Raw genomic sequence first — 4453 nt, 5'->3', positions numbered from 1 at the left:
CATTCCCAACGTTTTGAAACGCATTGAGAAAGTTTTCCAATGCAATTGTCGGCGTTTCCAAAGATGCGTTGAAATGACAAGAATGCATTGAGTTGACAGTTTGACAACTTCGCACCCTGAAAAGTTCGCGCCAAAATGACGTCACTTGATTCGATTTCCAGCAAGGGAAACAAGTCGAGCTCTCGCTCGCTCGCGCTCCGCGCTCGCTCGCTCGAGCTCTGACGATCGCGCTTCGCGCTCTCTAAGCTCGACTTGTAAGCAAGTCTACGTACAGAGTTCTAAAAAATGTGCCCAACCTCCTTGGAGATCCAGGGACAGATAATTATGTTGGGGGCAGCCTGCTCAGCAAGCATTTCCGTGGGGTTTTTGTTTTTTGTTTTTTACTTTTTGCCCGAAGCCAAAAAGCCAATTTCTGCGCATTCAAACAGCAAAAAATGCACCAAACCCATTGGAAATGTTCGCTACGAAGGCTATGTTGGGGGCAAAGAAAAAGTCAAAATGGGCAAGAAAATTATTCAGTCAGTAAAGAACAGTTGGAAAGAAAAATAAATGAAGTATTTTTCCTGGCCATTAAGACTTTTTCCTCACCCCTATTATATGCCCCTTAGCTTCTGAGGATGATGCCCACATAATCAGAAATTAAATCTTACATTGTCTGCAAACACGTTTTGTAACAAATGAAAAACCAGATTGCAAAGACGGGATGTGCCATGGGGATTTAGTGTCATTTCAAAAACCCAAAAACCTTTTTTCTTTTAATAGACACCAACAATAAATTGTCTCAAGCTGGGTCAGAATGGATTGCAACTTGAAAAAAAAACTTTTTTCAATTTCTCGCATTTTCGTTTCCGAAATGCGCTAGAACATTTCATGAGTTGTTCCAAGAATTGAGTTCATTTGTTTCTTTTGGTGTTCTAGAATTATTTCATAGCACAGTGAGATCTCATTGCACCATTTTCACCAAAAATGGTCAAAATTCCTGTGACACTTCCCCGTGAAATTATTTCTTTTGTTTCCTAATCGCTAGCTCAGAAAGCTGCTTTAAAGTAGGTGATGGGTGGGGAGGGTGGGGGAAGGTTGGTTTGTTCTGGGATTCTTGGGTTGATGGGATAAGACTATAATTACATTACAAAAGAGCGTTAGAGTGTGCAGTCACAATAACTGAACAAGGGTTTCTCTAGAAATTGGCTCCAAGAGCCCATGAAACTCCTTGGGAGATTTCATATATATTTTGTATATCTTATTATTAATATTTTTTTCCAAAGTTATAAAAGGGTCCTAACTTATTGTAGGTTGATACAAACATAAAAGTTACTGGATAGTAATAAATTAGTGGTTTAAAATTAATATAATTATTGCTTTAATGCTTTAAAGTAGGGGAGGGTGGGGGAAGGTTGGTTTGTTCTGGGATTCTTGGGTTGATGGGATAAGACTGTAATTACATTTATTTACAAAAGAGTGTTAGAGTGTGCAGTCACAATAACTGAACAGGGATTTCTCTAGAAATTGGCTCCAAGGGCCCATGAAACTCCTTGGGAGATTTCATATAAATTTTGTATATCTTATTATTAATATTTTTTTCCAAAAGTTAAAAGGGTCCTAATTTATTGTAACTTAATACAAACATAAAAGTTACTGGATAGTAATAAATTAGTGGTCTAAGATTAATATAATTATTGCTTTAATGCTTTAAAGTAGATGATGGGTAGGGAGTAGGTTGGTTTGTTCTGGAATTCTTGGGTTGATGGGTAAGCCTATAAATATTACATTACAAATTAAAAGAGTGTTAGAGTGTACAGTCACAATAACTGAACCGGGATTTCTCTAGAAATTGGCTCCAAGAGCCCATGAGACTCCTTGGGAGATTTCATATCTATTTTTATATTTTATTATTAATATTTTTTTTCCAAAAGAAAAAGAATCCTAATTTATTGTAGCTTAATACAAACATAAAATATACTGGATAGTGATAAATTAGTGGTCTAAAATTAATATAATTATTGAGACATGGTCAGGATGAACTGTATTAATTTGGTTTGGTAGCCAGTTACTGAAATTCATTTCGTAGTGTAGAGGTTAATTTTCAGGTGTGTAGGGCAGTATGTAATAAATGAAATGTATGCATTTGTGTAAAATCAAATAAAAACTTTTTTGTATTAATATCTGATTCGTTTTTTGTTGTTTTTTGTTTTTTTAGCAGGCCACATCCTGTTAATCTTTCACTCATAGAACTGGCCCTTTCAAGACAGTGGGAAGATTTGGATGAGCAGCCGAATTCCCCACCCCCACCCCCTCGAGCCTACGGGTCTGTAAAATCAAATGTATCCTCCTTTGCATGTTAAGGGTCGGCCGATACTAGTTTTTCCAAATCGATACGATACGAGCACGATACATATCGATATTTGGCACCTTTTCGGTATCGATCCTGATATTGTGACGTCATCAACCAAGGCTTTTCTGTGATGTTATCACCTACACTCTAATGATCTCAAATCTGATTGGTTATTAACACTCAGCGGTCACGTGAGCAGTATCGAAAGGGATTCTCGCAAGAATCGATATTTTTCAAAAACACGTTTCAGTGACTGCGACATGAACCACTTCACACGTCTTTGTACGAAAATAATGATCGTGACAGAAACGAACATATTAACAAAATTGTTCATAATATAATTAACTGATTTTAATAAACTCAACAAGTATTTCCGACATAATAACTAAAATCCGGATCTTATCTGAATTACAACTCACTCTTGTTTAAACTTTAAAGATAATCCTCAAATTTAATAAACTTTAGCTGCAGTTTGTTTTAAATTTATTTGGATGTCATTGCGTACAACAGACAGAAATCACTTTGTGTCGAATCTGTGAAGACCACGCGTTAAGATCCCCCCGAAGAAAAGAAGTTTAAGTCAAAACACAGACACAAAAAATGCTTAACTCGACGGCCATTACATTCATCATTATCCGTGCAGTGGAGGCAGTCTCTATTATCATTGGAAATGCGTTCACCATCTTTGTCTTTTGGACACGTAAACTCCATCAAAAACGAACTTGTTTTCTCCTGATAAACCTGGCAGTCGCTGACTTGCTTGTCGGGATATCAGAGACCGGTATCCTAGCTGCCAAGGAAATTCCCAGGGTGAAATCTATTCGAGGACAAAAAAAAGATATGGAGAATGATCCTTCATCCGCATTTCAAATCTTTGCATCGAATACGTCGGTGTATTTTCTCGCTCTTATTTCTCTGGAACGGGTTTACGCGGTATTATGGCCGCTCAGACATCGTGTAACGAAAACTAGAGATTACGTTTACAGCATCGTTGTTGTCTGGGGGGTTGGGTTATGCTTGGGTGGTCTGGATTTATTTTCGATGTATTACACAAAGGCTATCAGGGGATATGTAACTGTAACCATCCATCTTTGCCTTTTTATTGCTCTGTTGGTTATTTGTACAAGTTACCTGAAGATACGAAATCGATTGCGCTGCACGCCTGCCGAACTAGTACCCCAAACCAATCGATTTACTGAACATAACTTACGACTTTCAAGAACAATGTTCATAGTAATCGCCGCATCGCTTGTATTTTGGCTGCCTGCTTTTGTTGTGTACACAGCGCGCGTTTTCTGCCCACGATGTTTTCCCCCACTCGTGGTGTGGGTTGTTAAGGTTCTTCATCTTGCAAATTCCATGATCAATCCATTCGTGTACACCTTTAGGGTGCCAATATTTAAAGATGCTGTAAATAAGGCCTGGCTCAAAAAAAAGGAAGAATGTCGAAATAAGACCTGTTCAGAGAGGCAGAGTGGCTTTGAGCTTGGAAGGTTCCCTGCTGCACGTCCCAAATCGAGCATACAATCCACCAGTTTCTCCCGCCGGACACTGCCATACCACGGATAGCAATGTAGAAAGTCAAACATTAGCCCAAAGTGGTTTATAGTCAAAACATTTTAGGGCAAAAGGACATCTGCAAAGGAGTCGTGAGCACTGTGGAAGTCAATTGCTACAAGGAAAGACAGATGGCCTTCATTCAAAGCAAGGTATCTAATGTGTATGTGTAACATTCGCTAGTTTATTGACTTAGTTTAATAAAAATTGAGTTTAGTGTTACAAAGGATGAGTGGACCAATGAGAAAAAAGAAACAGGGAAGCAGGCGTCACGAACGCTTTGAAAATATCATAAGAGTCCAATACCTAACTAAACATTATTAGTATAAATCTACTAGTGTTCTATCACGAATGCCGTTCTCTGATTGGCTACGCTACTCGCTATCTATTCTGTGATAGATAGTGAGTACCGGTTTTCAACAAAATGGCGGCCGCTTCGTCGCGTTTTCGAAGTGTCTGCCATGAGGATATAATTAATTTGCTTGTTTAGTTTTGAACGACTAGTAGATTTATACTAAAACAATTAGATTATTCGCTCTCGATTTCTATGCGTGATAGCTGATT

The 4453-nt window shown here is 38.2% G+C and overlaps 1 long non-coding RNA gene and 1 pseudogene across 1 annotated transcript; both read left to right on the top strand.

The window, feature by feature from the left end:
- Positions 1-269: 269 nt before the first annotated feature.
- LOC146471249 (uncharacterized) lies at positions 270-2152 on the top strand. Its single transcript, XR_014866816.1, has 2 exons — positions 270-1057; positions 1383-2152. It is a non-coding gene; the product is annotated as an uncharacterized LOC146471249 (long non-coding RNA).
- A 715-nt stretch (positions 2153-2867) lies between these two features.
- On the top strand, positions 2868-4194 carry LOC146471248 (sphingosine 1-phosphate receptor 1-like; annotated as a pseudogene).
- The last annotated feature ends 259 nt before the right edge of the window (positions 4195-4453 follow it).

This window comes from Pavona decussata, unplaced genomic scaffold, assembly GCF_977016875.1.
Source record: "Pavona decussata unplaced genomic scaffold, jaPavDecu1.1 SCAFFOLD_105, whole genome shotgun sequence".
In the NCBI taxonomy this organism is placed as follows: Eukaryota; Metazoa; Cnidaria; class Anthozoa; order Scleractinia; family Agariciidae; genus Pavona; species Pavona decussata.
Note: the sequence above shows the minus strand (reverse complement) of the source record. Positions and strands in the feature narration are given on the sequence as shown.